This window comes from Lytechinus variegatus, chromosome 1, assembly GCF_018143015.1.
Source record: "Lytechinus variegatus isolate NC3 chromosome 1, Lvar_3.0, whole genome shotgun sequence".
NCBI lineage: Eukaryota > Metazoa > Echinodermata > Echinoidea > Temnopleuroida > Toxopneustidae > Lytechinus > Lytechinus variegatus.
This window is the reverse complement of record NC_054740.1, coordinates 22,658,867-22,669,345: the sequence shown is the minus strand read 5'-3', so window position 1 is coordinate 22,669,345 and position 10,479 is coordinate 22,658,867. Positions and strand designations below refer to the sequence as shown.

The 10,479-nt window shown below is 34.7% G+C and overlaps 1 long non-coding RNA gene across 1 annotated transcript; it reads right to left on the bottom strand.

Annotated features, from left to right (window-relative positions):
* Positions 1-1,138: 1,138 nt before the first annotated feature.
* LOC121406235 lies at positions 1,139-3,554 on the bottom strand. Its single transcript, XR_005968764.1, has 3 exons — positions 3,333-3,554; positions 2,305-2,431; positions 1,139-1,808 (listed from the first exon to the last, which is right to left on the bottom strand). It is a non-coding gene; the product is annotated as an uncharacterized LOC121406235 (long non-coding RNA).
* Between the last annotated feature and the right edge of the window lie 6,925 nt (positions 3,555-10,479).

The window sequence follows — 10,479 nt, the reverse complement described above, 5'->3', positions numbered from 1 at the left end:
CGGGTGCTAGCGTTATCTCAATTTATCTTAATTAAGAAGATGGGGATCTCTCAGGATATTGATTACTGATTTTATTTTGAGATCTGATTTGATGACGGTCCTAATGTACACCAGAACAAGATTGATTGCAATGTCATGACAAAAAAATTAACATCGACTAGTTCCTTGACTTTTTTCGGCAGAATGAAGTGGAAAGACAGGAGTAACCTTTCAAAGCCAGTAATACATTTCGTTTCGAGACGTATCAATGCAGAGGAACATTTATTTAATAATGCGCCAATTTCTTAATTGAATACAGGCCTGTGCGTCAATATCAAAATTACATATAAAGGCGGTTTTCCACTTGAACGCGGACAAGACCAGGAAGGGTTGGGGAAGCAACTTTTGTCATTTCGGCATGCTGTCCGCAACCAAATTTCGGAAAAGAATATGGAAATGATCTTGTCCTGGGACACGAACAGGGCTGTCTGTGTATTGTCCTAGGATATTCCTGGGACTGCCCTAGGACAGGATTATCTGAATAGTTTTTGGGCGTTTGGCGCGGACAGCATGCAGATCGTATTAGGACAGAACCGGACATGTAAAAACGTCACGAGTGGTAAATGCAAGGACTAGGACAATTATGATAACTTTTAGACAACCTGCGAATACTCCCAGAAAAAGTATCGTTCACATATTCTTAAAATAAATTTAATAACTTAAATATACAATGTTTATTAAAATTTCATTCAAAAAATGTCGATGAGCCTAATAGTAAATATGAGGGATGCATCCAGGATTTCATAAAAAAGAGCATAAAATCTGTAATATTCTTTTTATTTTTTTTCCACCAAAGTTTTTCACTCAAAAAAAAAGGTAAATTCTTTCCAAATTTGCTGACAAGAAATATTCTACAAATGTATTGACTGGGAAAGGCACTCTTTAGGGAGATTCTGGAATTATGCCCCCCCCCCCACTTTTTTATGTGGAGTGCTCTCTCCACATAAAAAAAGGGGGAGCATAATTCCAGAGTCTCCCTAAAGAGTGCCTTTCCCAGTCAATACAATAGTAAATCATTCACAAGATTTGATATTGTCTACTGTCACTGTGGGTAGAATTCAATCTATTTTTAAAAATATAGCTTATTTATATATTTTTGTAGAGGTAACCCATTTCAAAACTTTTTAAAAGGATAACAATACAATTTAATATCCCTACATAATTATTTAGCCATTATATTAAGACTTGCAATTATGGTAACTTTGTCCAAGCCCATTGCAGCTATCATAAAGACCTTGATTTCTTGCTCAGCCCTGTTACTATGGTAATTGTCATAGTGACAAGATTACAATAGTAATAACTTGTTCATGAAATGAGGTCCAGGAGTGATATTAACATCATTTCTTATTCCTCTGATCACCTTTCTTAACATTTATCTACACATTATTTTTATTTCAAAATTTAAATTTTTGTCTTGTATACAATAGGCCTTTAAACTGGAAAATATATTTAATTTCATGAAAACTTCTAAGAACTAGTAAAAGTATTAAATATCAATAAAAGGTGATACTTTTGCCCATTGGAAAATAATATTTCTTAATTGTATTTTGTGTAAAATTTTGTATACTTTAATGTCATTGCCCGCTGATGAACCTGAACTTGTACTGCACTTTTCCTAGAGATGTGCAGTTTAAAGAAAATTCAATGCTTTGTTGATATATCTATTCAAATTAATTTGAAGTAACTGTTAATTAACTCGGCCTTCATATTTCTTCCGTCTTGGTACTAGTTGTGATACCGGTACTCAAACAGCTTGGGCAGTGGGAAATCTGCATTGTAAAAGATAGAAAAAGAACAAAATGAGCTGCTGATGTAAATTATTCTTACTCATCTAGTCCAGTTTTATTAAGAAGATTTAAACTCTATTTAATACTTTTGTCACTTTTGTCCTACATCCAGATAAATTGATAGATCAATATAAGTATTTGCAGTATGTTTTGATAATAAAGAGTGCAAATTCAAATATTTATGAAATGATAACTGTTAATATCATGTTTTTTTATGTACATGTACATAGACAGAAGGTATAGTGAACATGGAAATACTGGTGAATCTGAATTCAAGCAAATAGTAATTCTCAATGGAGTTTTTATTTTACTTGACATCTTAACTTGAATTAGCCCAATTGGCCATACCCCCCTCCCCCCAAAAGAGGGAATATTTATTTATTTAGACTACCGGTATTTTTTTTTTTTTTTGGGGGGGGGGTGATGAGCTCAGATACAGCCCGTATTATTAACATTAAAATAACAAGCATACATGTACCTTGCAATTTTCCAATTCAGATATCCTGTTGGTCATTAGAGTGTAACTTACACTTGCTGATCTGCATGGTTCTCAATTTTGTCCCTATGACTTGGTGTGAACTGCTAAGATCTTGGTCCTATTGGATCTGCAATAAAATTTTTTTTACAGTTTGAGAGTATTAGAGGAGATAAATAAAACTACTCTTCTTAAACAATATTAAAAAAAATTCCAGCTGCCCATATCATTGGTCTATGAATATTCCAAACTAACTTATCTGGTCCAAAAACTTAAATCTCTCGCTATCATTATCATAAAGTTTCACAGAGAGGCATACGCATACCAGGTACCCGACTGTTCATTTAAAGTAAAATTATTCCAACCACATATTGCTCCAGCTGTATAGCTTAATCAGGACCTGTTCTATGCTGGTCATGTATATAACTAAAGAATCACATCACATTTAAATGAAGTAAACACTAAAAACCTCAAATATCAATTGGATTTCAATCATTTCATTCATAATTACTCTGAAGTAAAAAGTTTCTGAATAAAAGAAGCTGCTGAGAATTATACTTATTTATATGAAGATGAAATAGCGTGGACGAACTAGGCCTAAACTTCAACTTTCAAGCTTGAAGTTTGGGCCTAGTCCGTCCCCGCTATTTTCATACCTCATGACAACATCGACAATCTCGCTAGCCGGCTAGCACCGGCGATATCAAGGCCGGGTCTCGCTCTGGCCAAAATCGACACGGAAACAAGTCCACATCTACCCCTGATAATTGACAATAAAACTGAATACAGGTTTACTTTTTGCCTACATGAAGCATTCCGATGAAGGTCTAGATCTACGACAAATGGTAAGTTAGGCCTATTTTTTTGAGAAACTCACTGACAGATGATTGATTTGGAAGTCAGGCAAAATAAATGGAAGTGCATGGAAATGGAGGTTTACGTAGTAAAAGTAATACGGGATGGGCCCCGAACCCCGGCAAACACATCATCATTGCAAGTGAGATCAAAACATGAAAATGAACTTAACTTACTTTTATTCTTATGGAATGTCATTAGTTTAATATTGATGTTCCCTCCAAGATTTTCTGCTGCAATGAAGTACACTCAGAAATCACGATTTCGAACATCAATTCTATAAACAGATGATTAGTCGAGCTATTTCGTTGTAGAAACTGGAAATTCGCAGAGTCCAAAAGAACAACACTTCGCACAGATCTCGTGGAGAATTGTGGGAAGGAAAAACGTGTTTAATTCATAAGATATGAATAAAACATTACGTCTTAGCCAATCACTGAAGTGCATTTCGCGTAATTTGACGTCATTCTCATGAATTAAACATTGACCCTCCAAAATCAACCTTCAAATTGTCCGCAGCCAGCCATGTTGGCTGTGTACAAAACCTATGGGAAAAGAGAACGCGCGAAAAGAGTTACCTATACGTATACGTAAGATCGTATCGCTGTGATAATCATTTATAGAGCGTTTCAAAAAATCGCCGAAGTGTCCGATCTTCCCCTTGTAGTATCTTTGCTTTTAATCAGCCCGGGTCAGCTGTGCGCACACACAGAACCGACTAAGCGTACAATGTCCGCTCAGCTGCGCGCTTGAATCTGATTGGATCACGCTAGGTTCGCGACCGTTCTATTTAGAGCAAGGGTGACACGGGGGTGGGCATGGTGGGAGGGACACGTACGGCGATTTATTGAGACTGTTTATTTTCAGCAGGCATTGTTTCTTGTCAAGGAATGTGAGATGCAATTCATTAGCTGTCTCATCGCTCTCTGCCTACGTGATTATTTACTGAAGATTAGTACAACTGTCGCCTCTCTTCTTCATCTTTTTCTCATTCAAGCTCATCGATACCCGGTGTCGGGTTTCTCTTCCCCTCCCTTGTGGAGAAATGAAATGCGGAAATATAGCAAAGGTCCCCAAATCAGACGGAGGCTCCAATTGGTTTAATCTTTTGACGCGGGTTTTTTTCATCCAATGAGAAGCATTTATATATCAAAATGTTCAGATTGAACTGAATGACTTGAATCTTTTTCCGGTGGTAAAAAATAGCCCACTCCCGGCAAGAAATCGCCAGATCTAGCCGGAAGCGTTCAGTCAAAAAGTTCAATACCACATAAATTTTGACCAAATTGATGAAAAATGAACAATAAATGACGGTGCGATGGCACAACCAAAAATCTTGATTGTACATCACCATAACGAAGAAGAACTCAATTTTCTAATGCTTTTTCCGGTGGTGAAATAGGCCAATCGGATCAAAATCTGTGGTTAAAAAAAGGGGGGAAATGGCACATTTTTGCGGCTTTTCACGGCGGCGCGCGGTGTGTTTGAAGAGGTTGACGCTTAAGTGTTTGGGTAAAATCCATATGTCTAGACTATATAGATCTAACGTTTAATTCGGTTCATAAAATATATATGGACTGCTTTTATATTCGAGACACGGTTGTTTCTAGAGGCTCGCGTGTACTGCATCGGCCAGGCCATGCCCTCGGGCAAAGTTGCGCTGCGGCCCCCTTGAGCCTCTAGAAACAACCATGCCTCTCAAAGCAGTCCATTCATCTATACTATATCCTAATGATTTTTTTTGCGACCCGATTTTAGAGTAAAACCTTGAAAAATTTGATGCTAATAAAATTGTGTAATATCTATGTTCAAATATGTTACTGTGCTATCATCCTTATAATACAAGCGAATTTCATATCTAGTCGTAATGATTGGAAATTAAGTTGGCTTTTACTCCAAAATAAAGGCTTGCAAAAAAAAGATTGTATATGTTTTATTCCGTTAATTTGAACCTCAAATAAAAAGATACTTTTTATTGAAACTTTCATGATATGAGCAAAATGTGATTTTTCCCCCAAAAATTGAATCGTTGACCAGTATACATGTAGTGTGAATTACACTCTTCCCCATCCTATTCAAAGGAATTTTAGTTTACTTCCTCAAGTTAAACACATGACGTCACAATATGCATTCAATCAATTTGGATAGAAATTGTGTAATCGTATATTTTACAGCACTTTTTTCTTCCCAGAAATCATTCCCCCTCGTGAAAAAGGATACTTCCAAAATGATTAAGGACTGTGGAATTTGATTCTTTGAGGAATGAATAAATTCATTTTAGGCTTACAGACACCAATGGAGCGCGAGGTCGTTTACATCGTGGCTTCGGATATTTTAATTTTCAGGGATCGAAGTCTCAAAAGTCAAGTGATAGCGGTCATTGTTAAATGTCAAGGCTACATGTTGGTGGAGCAATTTGTCAGGTTAATCGAACGAGACTTGCTCAATAGTTGCACCCCGCCGCGCTGCGCGCGAAATTCTTATATAGAGGGATACTAAAGGGAGTATGTGTGTGTGTTTGTAGAATTTATGTATAGATGCAAATAACATGCATAACCCCTCCTTGTCATTATGGATGTTATGAAAACCTCATAATAAGAACTGATATATAATGAACAAATAAATCAATGAAAATAGAAATGAATAGATGAATACTAGATGAATGAAAAAAAATTGAAAGAATATGTTTTACATTATTATGAAAAATGAAAAAGATGTAATAAAATGATTATTAGAAAAGAAACGACAAATAACTCAATTAAAAATAAAACAACAAAATTAAAACCCGTGTCCTCTTCCCTTGAAATGCCCCCAGATGTGATCGTTTTTGGACTATTAGTGCTTGAAAGATATATGATATACAGTCATTAAGAATTGTACAAGAATAAAACGAACGAGACTGGAAATGTGGGAAATGTGACGAAGCGTTCAAGGAGCCATGAGCGTGACATGCATGTCAGAATAGGCAACCGATAAAGCTGATGGGAATACCCGGAAAATATCGACGCCTTCTTGCAGCCCTTGGGATTTCTGAAGTCATATTTTTGGCATCCGAGTGGCATCAATATTTTTTTCAGAGTAACCCCTATTTTGTATTGTATCGGGTTTTTTTTTAAGTGCGCACAGTGGTTTTATAAATGCATTCTAAATGTAAATAAAAAATACTGTATGGTCAAAGATTTTTTGTTCATAAATGCCTTGGCCAAGGTCGTTAGTACTCGTTCAGGGCTTGAAGTTTTGAACCATGACTTTCGTTGACGAATCTTCGCGGAGTACCCTTGAACTACCTTAAGAAAACAATGAAACACACTGTTAAAAAAACCCTGATTTTACAGAAAAATAAAAGAAGATTTTGCAGAAAGCAATACCACAATCATTCTTTAAATTCATGAAACAGGATTTTTTCTGCAATTTAACAGAACAGGTCTGTTAGAAAAAGGGGAAAAGAGTGTTTTATTTAAGGAAATTTGTAAGATTACACACACCAAATACCAATTTCCTGTAAGATTACGCAATCTGGTAAGATTACAGGTGTACTCGAGACTCTGCTGCAGGAACTTCTTTTAGTTTAAGGATAAATTTTCTAACAGTGCACACACACGCACATCCCCATTCTCCACCAAACCGCCCACACCCTCGTTCAATGGCGTCTTATCTTACACTTGTGCGGGCGAGTTTTTTATTTCTCTCTCTCTTTTCACAGGAGGAACAAACTGACCGACGCAGTAAATACATTGTGCATTATAAATAGCTATTCTTAAATATACCCTTTGAGATGACAGACAGAGAATAGATTAGCATATTATAATTGCACCGTCTTTGTATATAGAAACTAAACGGTTTTTGGGTGGTAAAGTACATGTTTTGCCGCTTAGTATATACACAGTAAAAACGCCGTTTAAGATTTTATACAATTCTGTTTACTATATGAACCTTACAGCATTTGTTTAATCGCTTAAACAATCATGTTTAACTTATTTATATTGAAAATTAAACTTTGTTGCTTAAGATTTAAACACTTGTTTAAACTCTTTAAACAATTACTGTAAGGTTCATATAGTAAACAGCGTTGTATACATTTGTTTTTACTTTGTAGGCTACGCAGTCATTTCAGTGTGAGTTTATTCAGTAATGAAGGTTTATGTTATCTATCAAGTGGGCTTGTATTACACAACTCTACATCTCAGAATGTTGCATTTTGGGTTTGGAACCGGGCTAGATTTAAGATGTTGAGCAACATCGCTGCTAGAAAACATTTGCTTTAATTCGTGCTTGTTTTCATTTTACAATAAAGGAATGAGCATGTTTTGAAACAATTTGATTCTTCGAAAAAGACATGTAATTTACCGTCGTTTGCTGAAATTGCAGCATGAATTTCTTTATTTTCTCTTTCACCATTCCAGGGGTTCGGCTTGAAAAATTTGATTAACCAGCATATCATGTTTAAAAAAAAACTGTCCCTTTATGAGGGACTGTCTTGAAGACTTTATTTGCTTTTCATATAGTAAAGAAAACAAATCGTACTTTCGCGTTTCCTCGCCATCGCTTCCTAAACTTGCTCAAATTACCTGCCATAGGAGAAAATATTGTAATAGATATTGTATTCATTCAAAGAAGAGTTCGCAATCAATATTAGTTTAATTTCATATCGATATTTATTCCATGATTGCAGAGCTTTCGTGAAAACCGCCATTTTAAAGCCAAAAAAAAAAACAAGAGAAAAATACGTGTGTAACAGAGCTGTTATTATAATTGTATCTAACTAACTCAATTCATTCGACAAACGTATTCACTATTAAAAATGATGCTAAAACAAGAACTATTTTTTGAAAAGGTTAGATTCTTCATTCCATACTGAAAAATAAGGAACATAATTAATCTATGTTTATACACGTACATTACTTGAGGGCATTAAAATATAGTGTTTTTTCCCCTCTGTTTCGTTTGGTAGTTTGATTTTCCCCCATTCTGATTGCCTAGGGGTGCCAGGATTTGAGTTTTTATATTGTCTTCTTAAAACAAAGTTAAATCAAATATATTGATATAAAACAATCTTTTCTAAGCTGGATTACTTTGTAATTTTATCGGAGAACAGCGGTGAAAAATAATGTAACAACCAATATTTGTCTCGCGGGAAATGCTTCTAGATAGCATTTCAGGTGTAATGTTTAAATGGTAGTTGAGCATTTGGGGCACGGGCGCAGATGAAATGACGTCTGATGATGTATCAATTGAATTGATTTGGTTCGATTTATTCATTTCCACATTCCAATAACAAAAGTATATGCAAGTGTTATCATTTTTTGTCAGCATAACATAAGCAAATGACATGAAGAATAACATTCATACATTCTAACAATCTACTTGAAATATATCTATACCTGATTTCTTTCTTTTTTTCTAAATGATTAAAACAAATAGCAGAAAATATATATATACATATATCAATATAATACATCTTGGAATGTGGGAGACCTCCATCTTAAGCTTAGAGCTTGAAATTGATAAAGGCCTCGAAAGGAAAGGGGAAGGAAACCCAGACAAACAGTGAACTTGCTCATTTTATTATAATAATTAATTTTACTTGCTTATATAGCGCTTAATACTTACTTTGTCAGAAGTCTCTAAGCACTATACAGTGCGTATCAAAAAAAACGGGACAGATTTGAAAAGTCTATGATTTTTTTGTTTCAAATAATGATGTCTATATTTTGGTGTTAATAGATGCTCTAAGGTCTTATCTTTGAAATGCAATTTAAAAAAATAAATTTTATTCATGCTTGAGCGAACACGTGACATTTTTGTTGGGGGTTCAAAAAGAGGCTTGCGCCAGAATTGCAGAATATGTGTAAAACAATGATCAGACTTCTTGCTAATCAGGAGACTTCCTCTTGACCTTTTCATTATCTGTGCCACAATTTTCGAATTATGCTCTCAAATTTCATTTACAAAGTTATTTATTTAATTTAATTATTTCGTTTTTTCATTAAATCTTCTCTTACCTTTTAATTTTCCTTCATAAGTAACTGAGAAAAAAAGATTTTTTTGTAAACCCAAGCAAGAAGATTTGAATGATTAATTGGGAAAACTTGTGATTATTAAAATCGTTAATTATGTGAAACAAATGTTATGTACCTTTAAAAGACATGAATCTATTTTTCAATGGGTCATTAATTCTTTGACCAAGTTAATTGCTTGACAGGAAACGCAGGAAGGGATTCATGTCTTTCAATGACAATGGTGTATTGAGTCAATTTTGAAGGAGCTAGATATGGCAGATCGGGTAAAATGTATTAAAAAGTTGTGAGCGAAGTGAGCACGCAAATATTCCCACCTTTTTAATTACAATATTATTTGACATAATATTCAGAAAATAATATCATATTTTACTTTCTATCTGTCCTTTTATTTCCTGTCCACTTTTTTTGGTCATGATTTTTTTTAATTGGGGGGGGGGGGAAGCAACCCGAGCGCCCACCCATCTGTGTGGCTTTGTTCAAAAGGCACCATAATCTTTGTAGCACATAATGAAAGGATTTGAATAAAAAAAATCCATGCTCTCCCATAATTCGGTTGAAAAAAAAAAATTTAGCTTGAAGAAGGAATATTCAAAGCTAACAGAGAGCATATTAAAAAGAAATAACAGAATAATTCAAGCAAATAAATAGATCTGAAAATGAATTTTGACCGCATGATTTGAAAATTATGGCAAAGATAATGAAAAGGTTAAGAGGAAGTCTGCTAATAAGCAAGAAGTCCGATCATCATATTACTCATATTCTGCAATTCTGGCGCAAGCCTCTTTTTGAACCCCCAACAAAAACGTCCTGTGTTCGCTCAAGCATGAACGAAACTATTTTTTTAATAGCATTTGAAAGACCAGACCTTAGAGCACCTATTAACACCAAAATATAGAAATAATAATTTGAAACTAAAATTTTATAGACTTTTCAAATCTGTCCCGTTTTTTTTTATACGCACTGTACAGTATATGCAGCATAATTAATATATTATTTTCCATTGATAAATTAAAATTATTGCAATCATAAAGTGCTCCCAACCTAAGTTCAATGTATCGAATGAATGGGGAAAAAGGTAGAAAATCGATAGTGTCCATTGCTAGATCTTAAACATGGAACATAAATTTTGATGCATTTCCATGTCATTCCAACTCCTTTTGCAAGTAACGTCTATCCCTGTCGTTTTTCCAAATACGGATGTAATGTCATTATCATTTCATCAATTGCTACAATCGCCGTCAATGATATCGAAGGGGAGCTCCTTTCTATACGTCATGGAAAACGATATGTTTTCCTATATACT